This window comes from Falco naumanni, chromosome 3 (genome assembly GCF_017639655.2).
Source record: "Falco naumanni isolate bFalNau1 chromosome 3, bFalNau1.pat, whole genome shotgun sequence".
Classification (NCBI taxonomy): domain Eukaryota; kingdom Metazoa; phylum Chordata; class Aves; order Falconiformes; family Falconidae; genus Falco; species Falco naumanni.
In genome coordinates this window covers 31,780,811-31,795,982 of record NC_054056.1, presented here as the reverse complement: position 1 = coordinate 31,795,982, position 15,172 = coordinate 31,780,811, and the positions used below count along the sequence as shown (strand labels likewise).

Here is a 15,172-nt window from a genome sequence, read left to right as displayed (position 1 = left end):
GAGCAAGCCATGCTGAAATAAAACAGGATCTGCACATTACCCCCTTTGATTTGATTTGCAAAAAGGGGAAGCTGATACATCTGAAGAGTATGCAGCATCACACCAGCGACAGCAGACCCTCTGAAAGCAGTCACTGGCTTTTGCTCAGACCTGTGTCTCATGAATAAAATGGAGAGGCTCCCAAGCTGTGATGCAGGGACAGCCAAGCAGCAGGCAGGGCAGGCCAGTCAGAGAAGTGCACGGCACACTTCAGAGCTAGGAGTTGCCACCACCTGTGGTACTAACCAATTTAAAAAAAAAAAAAAAGCTAACAAGCTAACAGAAAAATAATTGGCCATTGCTATCCAAAACCCTAGACTAGTTCTAAATCAATGCAACTCTGCTGTAGTTAGAAAAGGATAAGCAAGGGCAAGAAAGTGGAGAATCAAGCCTATGTTTATGTACCGCCAGAATACAAAGTAGAATAACTTGCGAAGTTGCTGCAAGTTGCTAAATGCAACTTTTTTATAAAAATAAAATCACATAAATCACTGATTTTCACTAGCCTTTGTATTTTGATTTTGATTTTTCCCCATACACACGTGTGAGTATCTACACAAAACTTTTTCTTCAACCTTTACTTTTCTCATTTTGCCACTAAGAGAAACATAGGAGAAAGAGGGTGAGAGAAGGAAGCAGAGAAATGAGATCTTTTTGTATTTTGCTTTATAATAAAAAAAATGGATGGAATAATTTTTTTTCATGGAAGCTTTCAGGTTTGCAAAATGCATTTCCCATTTGAACAAATTCAGTCAGCTGAGCATGCAACAAATACCGAGAATAGTTTTGGATCAAAGAGCCTGGTCCTTTGATTTCACCTATAACAACAAGGATATTTTTATACAAAGGAAGCCAAACATCAGTTTTAAACTGACATTCAGGGAATATGAAAATCAGATCCCCCTGCACTCTTCCTATAGCGGCCCTACAGTATGCTGCTGATCCACTGTGACACCAGCACCAAGAAGCATCCCAAGCCTCTGTGGAAAGCATGAAACAGCCACCTTTGCTAGCATTTTCCAGCTTCCCTTCCCCATTGCCAGTGCGGAAGGCAATGAATAAGAGTATTACTGGAGGTTTGAGCAGCAGGCTTCATAAATTACACACACACACACAAATCCTTTCTGTTTGATCCCAATCAGGTCTCTAATGAGAGCCACGGAACACAGTCTACTAATCAACTCCTCAGTAATGCAAATAACCATCTTGGCCTCTCATCAAGCATCTCTAGGGCTTAAACAATGAGCCCTTAGACTGCACAGCCCTGGGTGCAAAAGCTGCCACGTCCCTCTGACATAACTTCGGCGTGACACTACGTACTCGGCAGCAGCCGGGAGCAGCCTGCCGAGCCCAGCCACATACTGGGAGCCTAAGCAATCCCTCAGCTACCGCAATGGCCCACGAGCACTGCCGTCCCCAGCTCTGCACACACGAAGCAGCCACATACTGCAAGTGCAGGGATCTGATGGAGGAGGCGTATTTCAGCTACAGCAACATACCTTCACCTTCAGGCCTCCTAAAATTAAATGCTGACTAAGCAACACAGCAGAACGGCTACAGCACAGGATTGGCACTTAAAAAATAGAAACAGGACCTCATTTTACCTCCCCCAGGGACATCGTTCCCTCCAGCCCTGTCCCTGGATGGACCTCAGGCTCACGCTTGCAGCCACATCCCCAGCCTCGTCTCTGACCCCGTCTCTGTTCCTGTCTCCTGCTGCTGGATGGACCCTGGCCCTGGTGTGTTGCTTGCCATGCCTGGGGCTGTGGATGGACCCCATTAGAGCACTTAGAAATCAAATTATGAGAAAGGCATTCTTCTGTGAAACATCATTACCACCCTGCCAGTGAAGTGTGGATTGCAAGAGCTTCCAAAATAAAAAGAAATGTATTTGCGTTAGCCCCTTCCCTTACCCACACTGCCAGTTCTCATAAAAGTCCTGGGCCAACAGTTGGACTTGATGATCTTAAAGGTCTTTTCCAACCTAAATGATTCTACAATTCTATGATTTACAGGCAAACTGACATACAGAACAGTGTGGCAAACAAAATGAAATCCTGCTAGAATCAGGTCAAAAAATGCCAAACAGGACTTGATCCCACGAAAGTGAAGACAAGCTATGCCTGGACAAGCACCTTATAGCTGTAGTCACTGATATTAACAGATCTATGTGGTGGAAGGAAGAAAACAGACTCTCAAGCATCTGCAAAATAGCATAATTCAGGTTTACTTTTAAATAATAATATTAAGTAATAAATGCTAGGAAGAAAAAGCTTTAAGGGATTTAAATATTCCAAATAACAATGCCAGCACTTCAGCACCCCCGGTCCTGCTGCGACCACGCACACGCACATTGCCGAGCACAGCTCTGCCGGCAGCAGTCCCTCACTGAAGAAAGAATTGCTGGGCTTCCAGTGCCAGTCTCAGCAAATTTCTACCTTCCAAGCAGCAAGTGTTTGTACAATAGAAATGCTCCTATCAGCATTACCAGCTGTGCCCAAAGCACAAAAAACGCAACCATGTACACTGCAAAATCTCAACATTTGCACATGTGTAAACAGTGCACTTCGGGAAAGGCAGAAAGACTATTTTCAGAGTAAACACTGCAAAGATTTCGGGTCCTTTAGGATGTCAGAAGGCCATCACGATCTGCTGCTCACCTTCGTTACTTACCACTTGCTCAGCTAAGGCATGTCTGTAACTCACAGGGACTGCAACCACATTTCATGAGCCCATTTATCGCCTGCAAGGACACCGGTTTTGAGAACAGAAGAAACTTTACCTCCCACAGCAGCCTGGCTCTTTGGTGTGCTACCCTCCCTAACGTTAGCTTGAAGCCATTAAAATACCAACCCACACCAGAGCAGGAAATGCAGCAAGAGGAACTAATTTCTAAACCTCACCACTCAGATTGCAGCTGCTGCCCCAGGGAGATAAGCAGGGGAACATGGGGAAACTTCTCACAGCCCAGTCAGGCACGAGAAATCCTTCCAGAGGTATGAAAAAGGTGGAGAAAATAGGCATGCTAATGCACTCAGGCAGAAGACGATCTCCACCCCAAATTATTCACTTTAGAAATAGCAGCCCTCCAAGCCCCTGATCACACCCTGTCTTATGCAACTGCATCTGCAGCTGATGGGAGCAGAAGGCTCGTCTGCCGAAGATGCCAAGACTTCATAAGACTGGGACTTTAAGAGCCCACTCCTGAACAGGAACGTCTTAAAAGGTGTCTCCTTCTCAGCTTCTGACTTGGGAGAAAGCAGGAGGCGGCAAAAGAAAAGGCTGATGCTTTCTCCTCTTAACTAAACCACCTACACGTGTACTTTTTCAAAATATGCACAATTAGGGCAAGTTATGTTTGGGTTAAGGAGACTGTGGAGACAAGTTCTCAGTTCCAGAGGAAAGAAAGTCTAAGGAAAAATACTATAAAGAAAACTGGTTTTGTTAAAGCCTGAAGAAAAACAAAACTGGATGGAGAGTGTTTTGGTCCAATCCTGGATGAAGCATACTCAAGTGAATCATCTGTCCCTGAGAAAACCGCTTGCAGCACGCAAGTGTCTGGGCTGAATTTTAAAGATAGCACTCATTAGAAGTTAGCTGTCCACTGCCTCCAGTTCACCAACATCCCTTATGCCTAAAATCATGATCATTTTTTTCCTGTTGTCACAGCCTCCCACTTTTCTTTGCAGAAACTAATACTATAAACATATAGTATATATATACTATATATATATACGGTAATATACTACTAATGCTTAGGGGAAAGCATTTGACCCCAGTGGCTACCAGGACTGCACAAAGTATGGCACAGGCACTAGTCATGTAAACCAGCCTTCCAAAATTATTGAAAGACATTTGGCAAAGGCATCAAATAAAAAAATGAACCGCTGTCTCATAAAAAGCCTACCAGAACACTTCACTGCATACTTGCTGGACCTTCTCTGCATACTGTGGGGTTCAAAAGCCAGACCCATGAGGCAAAGGGAGCTGCACCAGTGGCAACAGCCCAGCCATGGACCCAAGCAGGGCAGAAGCGGTCCCAATGGGTGCAGCATATGTGCAGCCTCCATCCCTGCTCATGAACAACGTGTGCCTGCACCTGATGTCCAGTGCAGACACTGCCCAGGACCAGGAAGGCGCTCCTCCTAGTAGTGACAAAAGTAATAACAAGGAAAATGAGGAGGAAGGATATAAACTGAAGTGCAAGAACCCTTCCATCGTAAGGCGGGTCATCCATTTAGGAGTGCTACTCAGACTGAACAGGGGAGCTTCATCAGCTGAAAAAAGGATTTTCCCCAAATTAAAAGCAAGTGTGTGCCAGTGCCAGAGGGGGGCATGCAGCGTGGAGGCAACACAGACCCATGCTGCTGGTCACCACAAGCCGAACAGCTCCAGAATCCTCGTTCCTCTCCACGGGGATGAAAGGAACACAGAGGAAACTACAAATCCAGCACCTCAGTACCCCTCACAGGCTTGGGCTCAACACCACAAGTGCTTGCAATAGACTCGTTTTTTCTCCAGCTGCATTGGGACAGTGTTTCAGGTCTGATTTACTGTCTAGACACAGCATGCTACCATGCAGTACAACTGAAGAAGACTGAGAGCACCAGAGTGTGGAAAACAGACTGACCAAAGCTTTTTCTTTTTCTTTCTTTCAAAACAATACATTGTGCAGTCTACATCAACATCCTCACAAAAATGCTCAATCTGTCCTGCACCTCAGAAGCTCGCTGCTGAAAAATATCCAGAATGCAATTAAAACATGGATTCCGTTAAGTTTCCCTTCCCTCTACAATTTTATAATCGTCTCATCCATCAGTTTTCAAAGAATATTAATACTGCCATCAGCTGGCTCTCCACCTCCTCTGCTGAGCCAGCTTTTTCAAAGCCCTGGCCCTGCCACTCACCATCCAACCACAGATGCTGTGAGGAAGAGGAGAAAGGGAGGCAAACCGGGTGTGAGAGAGGCCAGGGGGCACAACCAGCGCAGGGACCACCCCACAGGGGAGCTATGGCAACCTACTGTGCCCGAGTATCTGCCCAAACATGCTTACCTCAAAGGAAAAACACACACGCAAAATACAGAGAACAGGGATTAATTAACTGAAGCCTACCCAAACTCAGACCAAATCCTAGGCATGCAGGCTCACTGCCACCTTCCAGGTTGGAAATGGCTAGGCCAGTGATGTGCAATCTTCTTTTTTTATTTGCAAAACCCTTTTTTCCCCCTCTAAAAGATGTGTGGATCTCTCCATTGATACAAGCCATTTCTCCCAGTTACCTTTCACAGACCAAACAACATCCTTGGCCCCCAAGTACCTTCAAACCAGAGTTGAAAACCAGTCCCATGCTCCTTTTAGTAGTCTCTCCTTTTCAAATACATGTAGTTCAGTACTCAAATACTAGGTGTTGGACTTACTCACATACAGTGGTAATGCAGGGAGAATTGGTTGATGCCAGTTTGACATGGTTTATATCTACCATGTTTCATATTACAAACTCCCAAGAACAGAAGTCTGACTTTAAAATCATTCTTATCTCCACTGTTTCATTGCAGGTCAGCCTGGTCTGTTCTGAGACCAGATTTTGTTAGCAAACATACTTTCTCGGCTGGTATCATTCACTTTTCCTCATCTAGTTTCACGAAACAAAAAAGCCCAAAGTACATAAAGAAAACCAACCGTTATGCTCATTTGAACATAATCGGAAATGTTTGCTTCATCCTCTCTTACTGCAGCATGAGGTTTATACTAACCGCCCTCCCCCCCTCACAACAAAGCTGTAGGAAGAAACCCACTGTAAATTGGTGAGAAGACTGAGATGCAGGCCAAAAGCATCTAATGGCCTGCTGGGACTACAGACAGCGCTTCTCCAAGTAGCAGCTGAGTTGCACCAACTTGCATTTCATGTGGAAGCCCAGCCTCTAGAACCTGCACACTCTTGCTTGCACTATCATGTTTCTATTCATTCCCAGGAAACAAAAAAGCACGGGCAGCCAGTCTTCCCCAATCTTCTACGAATTTATGTCATTTCAGTCTCATATTCAACCCCATAAAATGGCACATCCACCTAGGCTTAACTGTAGAAAGTAGGTGGGATCAAACAAGACCGCATACAACAAATCACTGAGAAACAGAGCAGAATGCAGCACATTCTCTAGATGTAAACTGTTTTTATAGAGTTGACCTAAAGCAGCTGTTTATGCATTGCCTGATCTCAGAGGATGTCCACAATAATGGCTCTGGACTAAAAGTAAGGAAGATGAATCCCCTAAAATCCTCCATTCGAATGTATTGGGCTGGCCTTTATCTACAGTTTGAACAAGCAAATATTACAGATCTAAACTGGAATCAAGACTGCACACAAGCCTACTAGGGTAGCTAGGTCTGGGACCTCTGGAAAATTAATACGTGGCACTGCTAGTAACAAAAGATGGGCACAGGCTAGAGCGATGGTACCAGAAAGCAAGGGGAGAAGCGGGCGGCATTTGTTTGGGATGTACAGGAACAGAGGGGAAGGAGGGGGATCTGGGGAGGGTGAGTTTAAGGGGATGAGAAACTAGGCGGCCACAGAGGGATGAGCAGGACAGACACAGGTAAGCCACAGAGGACTCAGGAAGCACCACAGCTCTGCCCACCCCATCTTTAAATGGGATTGAGGGTACCCTGGCTCTGGGTCAAAATCCCCCACCGCAGCAGCAGATGACCTGCTGCGCATGTCATCCCACTCCGGCAACGAACACCATCCACAGCCAAACAGTGCGCTTCAGCAGGCCGTAACCTCATGGGTCAAAATTAATGTTAATGCTACAGCCCAAAGGTCTACACCCTGTGGATGACCCAGGTCACTGCAGGTTCACATGACATGGCTAGTTTTTATTTACCTCCTCCTTTTTCCTTTGTATGGTTATAAAATTGTGTTTAAACCCAGGCATGTTCAAATTTTAATACAGAGACTACAAACTTGAGCGTTCCAAAATTAAGAGGGATAATGAAGACTGCCCATACAACCTTCACCCAGCTCCTGTATACATCTGCACTGACTCTGTCTCAGATTTAATGATCACAAATCACTTGAGCCCTGGAAATCGACTGCTTCAGGGGGAAAAGATATGGCTGTGTGATAAAAGCGACAGCTGTCTCTCAAACCCTGCCTCACCCAGTGGAGGCCAGGCGGATTACTGAATGAGGCAACACAGGAAGAAAAAGAGACAATCACCTTGCTTAAGGAAGTTGGACATACCACCTGCAGGCAGGAATTGCCTCTTTCTCAGCTCCACAGTCTCTGTAACATGCTCAGCAAGCCCCTGAAACCAGTTTTTCTTCAGGTGACCCCTGACAGGGCAGTCCCCAGCCCCTGCAAAGCCAAGACACCTAGGGCTAACTTGCAAGAGTGCCAAGACTGCCAGCTGAGGTCAACTGTCTTTGTGCTCCCAGCAGATGAATGCTACCATCATGCCAGATATTCTGGGGTGAGTGAAAAAGAAAATCACCCCTAAGTATCTCTTTGAGGCAGCCAAAATTAAAGGTGTTTCAATTATTTGAGCTTTATTTGCTCTTTGCCTCCGTTCCTCAGCTACAAAAATGAAGACAGTACCTGCACTTGAGATGTGGCAGTAAGAACTTCCCCACCTGTGAAGCCCCCAGGAAGGAATTAGCAGCACTGCTCAGTTCAAGGTTTTGGGTGGGATGTAAAATAAATAGATGTGGAGACACACACAGAAAGTAAATGTAAGGAAAAGAAAATTAATTACGCTGTAATTATGGATCCACTGAAAGAGGGACCCTGTGAAAGGGGAAAAATGATGCAATTACAGAATTAAAGATTGTATCATAATGCAGATGCGAAGGGGAGCTATGCAACATTAGTCCTGGCACTTCCTTGCTTTTGTCCGCCTGATTTTGTAACCCCATTGTTCTCCTAATGCCATTATTTTGTAAGTAATTTAAACACAACATAATTATGAGCTCATATGTTTATATCTTTTCATCATTACTAATGTGTGGAACAACTGGCAGACGATGCTAGCATGATTGATGCCCCCAGCAGATGGCTGTGAGCGACTCTCTTTTCTTCCACCTTTATCCAAGGCAAAGAGCAGGGCGAAGAGAGGTAGACTTTACATTTAAACTTCTATTCCATGCACAAACATTTGGGGATTTGGGGGTTGTTTCAGAGGAGGGAACCATGACCAATATCAATCAATTGCTCTGATATGAATCATAACACCAGATTTAAAGAGCAGAGGCACTGAGAAGCTGATGTGCTTTGTCCAAGGTCAGAAGGAAAGCTCCCCAAGGCCTGGATCCCAAATGACCCCACTGACAGCCTCCTGCCGAAGCCGCTGAACCCCTCCTACCTCCCACATTAAAACTTCTCGAAGTGTAATTATTGCTGTTAACTGCAGGTCAGGGAAGAAGCCAATCACCTCCAGGCTGTGTTTGCTGGTGAATGCAGCCAACAAGCAACTTCTGAGCGTGTGTCATAGAAAACACAACTGCAAGCAAACGTTACGGTCGCATGTGTTCACCCTGGATGGTAATTGTTATATATTGGGTTTTTTAAGGAAATTACCCTGCGTGCCTTGGACTTCAGGCAAATGGCTAACGTACTGCTCAGAGTCAGACGAGTCTGGCTCACCCTGCCTCATGAGGGAAAGCAGCTGCAATAGCAACAACCTAACTTGTTTTATTTGCAGATGATATTAGCTGGCAAGAGGCAGTGTGCCTGACAGTATGCTTGCTATGTAGGCTTTGTGCTTTTTAAAAAAAGTCTTTTGTTTTCATATGACCCCCATTTGTAAACACACATCCCTTTTCTTTTAAGCAGTATTTTTACCTTGTCTAACAGGTGCTGGCAGCTACTACTGCAAGCTTTGCGTACTTTTTGCTCCCAACAAAGCAAGCTTCACTTCTATCCTTCCCCATCCCAGAGAGCAGAGCCTGCAAAACCTCGAGCTATCAAGTCCCTGAGGTGCAGCCAGTCAGAGCCTACAGTGTCCCAGGCACTCGGGCCACAGCAGCTCTATTCAGTGCACAACTTTTTGAAAAGCTCCACTATGGAAAAGTCTGCGGTGGTGGTGAAATCATTGCAATCCTTCCTTCTTGGCACACAACCTGCTCAGTTTGGTTTAAAACCTGACAGACAAAGTGCTACACCATCACTAAATGTATATAGTTAGCATGACACTTAACAAGAACAGGCAGAAATGTTACAGCAGCAACGTTTTACCCCATGACCGCCTGTTTCAGGATTTCCCATGCCAAAGCTTGGATGGCCAGCGCTGTCAGAGGGGGGACCTGTGTGGGATGTCAGGTCCAAGCCCAAGAGCCCATTTTTAGCTACCGGTCATCTACTGTGCCACACTGCCAGCGGTACAAGTTGGTACCTGTGGAGGGGAAAGGAAGGGATGCAAAAGACATTCTCGTTCACTAAGTGTCACATCTCTAATAGTGTAGAAACTTATACACAGATGCCAGAGGTGCCCTGTCCCATCTGTGGCAGGCAGAGTTTCTGCAGGAGGAGAGGGAATAGCTTCCCCATTTGCCCTGTTGGTATGTCTTGGTGCCTCACATCCTTCACAACCCAAGGAGCCAGCTACACAGTTCCTCCCTTCATCTCACCTTGACAGATGCATCTGAGCTTAGCTGCATTACAGGCTGTCTGAAAAGGAGTGGCACACAGGTGTTTAGGATTCTGCTCAGCCCTCCAGGGTGACAATATTTTGACATAAGAGAGCAACCAGGTGATCTCTGAAAAGCCATGATCTTTGAAAAGCCAGGCTCTATGCCCCAGCACAACAGGCATGTATTGTCTGAAGACCAGCAGCAACACAGAGGGTAGCACAGCAAAACATGCACTGGCTAAGAAATTGCATATGCATCCCACACATGCTCCTTGACATCCTGACACTCCTCTTTCTTATGCTGCTGCATAAGAACAGACACCTGCCTTCCTTCAGTCTGGGTCTAGAAGAAATGTGCTCACCACACCCAGCACAACTATACTGAAAAGCTGACCAGCACAGGCACAGCCTGGGTGAGGGTAAGGCTGCTTTTCCTGGTATAGTTTTGCTCAGATTTCTGAGGCAGATCACCCAAGACACCCACGCCAAACCAGCTACATCTACACCAGGGTGGCCTAGCAATACAGCAGCGTGTCCCTGGCATCTCACAGCCTGTATCAGCCCAAGTACACACCTGCCTAAAGTAACTGTGAGGAGAGAGCTGCGTGGGAATTGGAGACTATTCGCTCACAGAAGCTATTTTGGGAGAAACGTATGGCGCTGAATGACATCTTTACATCAGTGCCAAATTATCACTGATTTCGACAGGATGACACTGGTGAACACCCAGATGATCATGCTGCCACTGCACACGGGCAAGTTTGTGCACAGACACACCTCTGCATAAGTCCTGCCCAGGCTGCACATTCCCATCTGCTCCAGTGCTCCCCTCCGTTCAGCCCAAGGTGTCCTGGAGGTCAAGGAAAGCAGGCTCCAAGCTACGGCTGTCAGCCTGCCAGCCTTCCTAAATCTCAAGCAGCAACAAACAGGCCCCGTCTGCTTAAGATCTTGTGTCCTCTGCCCTCCTACCCCTCTGTCACAGCCCCTGTAGCTCCCTCCAACGTTACCCCACACATCACCCTGCCCCGGAGACCACGAACACCTCACGAGGTGGCCAGGGCTACAAAGGTGCTGCATTTTTGACGACCACTCACGCAATGCGGCAGCTGCTACCAGGCAGAATGGAGAATAGCTGAAAATGGTCTCCTTTTCTTCAGAGAGAGCACAGTTTCAAAGATTTCCCAGCCAGCCACTCATCTTAACAAAAACAAGTGGGCAATTAATGAACTTCAAGGCTGACAACCATTGGTGCTGTCTAGTTGAAACTGGCCAAACACAAAGGGCAGGAGACAGGCTGCACTCGTTTCCTGGGGAAATTAAATTAAAATAAAATAGAATAAAACTAGATTAAAACTATGGTGCATTTGATTAGTGGCATTTCCATGTTCTGCTGTGTCCCAGGAAACTGACGCCTTGCTCAATCAAGCCTGGAGCTGCACAGCACACACTGCAGTTACGCTCTGTAACTGCCCAGGTTTTATGCATCTGGAGCAGGAAGGGACAAATTACAAACTCCTTTACATCTGAAGGGGTAATTTCTGCCGCGGGAAGACAGGGAGGGCAAGGTTATCTGCATCTGAAAGAGGTGAAATGCCTTGTCCGAGCTGAAGGACTATTACTGAGCCCTTAAGTGTGGAACCTGCTGGGGTTCCTCCCTCCTCCACAAGCCCCAGCACTGGAGGTGATCTCATCCCGGAGACATCAGCATCCCTTTCCTCACCATCCGCAGCGTCCCTCAGCCCACGCTGCTGGCGCTTGGACACCTACACCAAGAGGGGAACTTTGAGGCAGGGGTCGACTCTGCTGCGGTGGGACCAGCAAATGCCGAGCCCTCGCCAGCCCAAGATACGGGGAGATGCTGCACTATCGGTGAGCACTGGTGGGGCTGGAAGTTTCCTCTGAAGCCGCCCAGTGTGACAGACCGTGCTACCGAGCTACATCGATTCCAAGGGCTCCTCTGCTCCCTTCGCAGGGCTCAGCACAGCAGCAGAAAACCTATTTGCATAGAAAATAGCACGCGCAAAGCAAGCAGGCAACTCTGTCCAGACTCAGAAACAGCTGTGGAATTTCTCTGGAAGAGCTGCATACTGTAAAGGGGAGGAAAGTCCTCCCATCTCACTTCCAGCCCACCCACCCACTGGATAGAGACAAAGCATAAGAACAGCAGAGAATTTAAGGCATGCCAGGATCCCAGGATCTGGGAATTAGTTTCCCACATTCTGCACAAAAAGACAGCACACATGCCCAATATCTACTGCCTTGAACTCAGATCGCACGCCATTTACTCAGCTGAATAACCACGGTCAAGCCAGTGGAATTACTTGCCAGAAAAACTGCTACTTGATGTATGTATGGAACAGCTGCAGAACTGGCTGGCAAATACATACAGGTATACACGAGGCAATGTAAGACCACCCTTTTAAAAGGCCAGTGCCCTGGGCTAGTCCCAAAGTCAACAGCCATATGGTCAAAACCACAAATCACCAGGTCTCTGGCAGAGTCATACCAACTGATCATCTAGATCAGTTGCATCTCTCCAGACCCGTCTCTTCCAGGCGCCATCAACTGATTGGGGTCACAGTCTGAAAAATATTTCACTGACTTAGAAAACTAAATTCTGCTCAAAAGGATGGTTTGCACATTTAAGAGTATAAGCTTCATTAGCTTTCAGCAAGACTTCATGTCTCAAGCGCAAACTAATCCTCTATAAAATTCCAGCAGAGAAGCACCATTGCTCCCGTCTGTCAGTACCGGCCCTAAGTAAGGTCAGTTCTTCCATACTGAACCCAGACACGATATGGCATTTGTTCTCAGCACCATGCAAGTAAAAAAGACGTGCAGCTCACACCCTGGAAAGCTTACGAGAGGCAGACCTGAGCTTAAATCCTTTGCGTGCAAGTTTGTGAGTATCCCCCTTTAATTTCACCAGGACAACACACATGACTGAAGTTAAAACTGTGCTGAAGCCTCTGTCAGGCTGTGGCTGATGGAGCTCCTGCTCCAGTTCATCGAAGGGTCAAGGTGAGAACCCTGAACTGGAGCCAGGAACAGCTACGACCAAAACATACCCAGGGATTTTGGCAAAGCTCACCCCCAGGTGAGTCACTTGGGGAAGGGTGACCACTGCCCATTCCCTGCAAGCTCTAAGCCATAACATACCTGTGGATGAGCACCTCGCTCTGAGTTATTGCATTTGCATGTATAATTTAAACACACTATATTAAGGCTGGAATAATATTTATTGTCCTGCTGGTATTTCTAACCTGGATATTCCACAGCACTGCACAGCACTGTCCAGTAGTCCCAAAGAGACTACATAACATGCGCATAAAACTTCCATCAGCCCAACCAACTTTCCTCCCCCCAGACAAGCAGTGGAAAACAAACATCTTTTTCATTTGTCTTCACATACCTGGCAAACTGTCCAAACCCTCTGACAGACCTTACAGGTTTGAACCAGAGGTTTGGACTTTTAAACTATACTCACAGCAAAAGTGTGTGTGTGGCAGGGATTTTCCACAAAGTCCCATCCCGACAGTCACAGACACGTCAATGCCACCAAAAGCAACAGCACGTGGCTGTCCCAGCCCCATCGCCCTCAGCCAGGGCTACTTTTACACTTTGCCTTTCATGTAATTAACCAGCTGAAACCCAGTTGCGCACCATTACATAGCCAAGAATAGCGTTTCCAGCAGAAGGTTTTTTCCTAAGTCGCTGTTATTATCATACCATGAGCTCTGCATTAGTTCAGACTCAGTGGCCATTCCAAGAAGGCCTGTGACCCCAGCCTGGGTACAGAAAGGCTAAAAATGGGACCTTCATTTATGTCAGAAGTTGGAAGGTTACAAACATTTTCCAATGGCCTCAATCAGACCCCAAGCCTAAGCAAATCTGTATCAAAAGAAAAGATCTCTGAAATGTACTATTAAAAAAAAAAAAACCAACCAAAAGCAAAAAAGAAACAAACCAACCATGGTTGAGGGCAGCGAGGAGGAAGAAAAGAGTTTTCAGCAAGGAAACAAGAGCAGAGAAATTACTATGTTTCTCGTTCAATTAATGGGACCTTTTCAAAAGCCTGTTTGCCTTTTTTGGGTTTTTTTCCAGACACCTATTACACACACACCCTCCATGCCTCCCCAGCTCACAGACCGGTGCACAGATCTTTAAGCGTATCCACGTTCGAGAAGGGGCAGAGAGCTGCCTCCGAAGATGTCCCTCCACCGGACGGCATGTCGGGACAAGGCGCCGGGGTGATGGATGTCGGCAGGGCTCCTGAATCACAGTTTTGCAGTTCGACCTCAGCCGGGAGGCAGCATCTACCGCCGTAACAAACTCCGAGCGCTGCCACCCTGCAGAGCGCGGACCCACCCGGGCAGGGGGCTCCACGCCTCTACTCTCCTCCGGTTAAAAAAATTAAAGCCGCTTTCTAAAAACCCAGCGAGATGTCTAGCACTTATGACGGCACCCGAGTTACCGCATATCTTCTCCGCTAACTGCCAGCATATGGAAGGGAGGAGAAATTGAAAAATAAAATAAAATAAAATAAAAAAACCAAACAAACCCAACACCAAACCTCCAAGAGAAACAAAGGACCCCCACCAAAACCCTGTCTGTAAGTTAGCTGGGTTTACTTGCTCGCGAAGCCCAAGGATGACCCTCCTCCGCTCGGAACAAGGCTGATGCGATGCAGGCGCAACCCTGCCGGCTTGCAAAGTAACCTTCGCGCCCCGCCACCCTCCGGGACGCGGGCCGCCCCGCGCACGTCTCGGCGGATCACCTGGACCTCGCATCGCGCCCCGGCTTCGCCCCCCGCAGGGACCGGCCGCCGCGGGGGGAGCGCCGGGCGGCGGGGCCGGGGCGCGGCGGAGCCCGCAGCGAGCGCTGCGCGGCGGGGCCAGGCGGGGCAGGCGGTTACGAAACCCGCGTCTCCCCCTCGCCCGGGCGGCCGGGAGGTGAGGCGGGGGGCATCCGCGGCCGCCCCGCTCCCCGCCGCCGCGCCGGGAAGGGGAAGGGAGGAGGGAGCGGCGCCCCCCGCCGCCGGATCTACCGCACGCGAGCATCGCCCGCCGCCGCCGGGGGGGGCAGGCCGGGGGGGGTGAGCCCCGCCGGCGAGGAGCGGGCGCCCACTGACCTTGCCGCCATCCGCCGCCGCCGTGCCTGCCCGCGGGGTGGCAGCCCCGCGCCCGCCGCAGCCCGCGCCCTCGCCCCGGCAGCCGGCGCCGCCCCCCGCCCCCCGCGGGTGCGGGGCCGAGGCGGGGCCGAGGCGCCGGGGAGCGCGGGAGCCGCCCCGGACCCCGGCGCGTCCCACCACCCCAGCCCGGGCCGGCCGCGGTGAGCGAGTGGCCGCGGCGAGCGAGGGGGAGCGCGGCTGCCCGGCGGAGAGCGCCGGGACCGGGACCCCCCCCCACCCCGGCCCGGGTGGGAGAGGCGGCAGCCCGGGCCGCGAGCGGGGCGGCCCCGCAGCGGCGAGGGCAGCGGCAGCCGCGGGCACCCCCTGTCCGGCGCGGT

The 15,172-nt window shown here is 48.8% G+C and overlaps 1 protein-coding gene across 2 annotated transcripts in view; it reads right to left on the bottom strand.

Annotated features, from left to right (window-relative positions):
• RNF152 (ring finger protein 152) overlaps positions 1-14,850 on the bottom strand; it is a 45,430-nt gene extending 30,580 nt beyond the window's left edge. The window contains exon 1 of one of the 2 annotated variants that reach the window (XM_040588208.1): positions 14,796-14,850. The gene's annotated coding sequence lies outside the window, so the exon portion shown is untranslated. Of the gene's footprint in view, positions 1-14,295; positions 14,610-14,795 lie in introns of those variants that run through there. The other variant, XM_040588210.1, reaches the window with a different exon arrangement.
• Between the last annotated feature and the right edge of the window lie 322 nt (positions 14,851-15,172).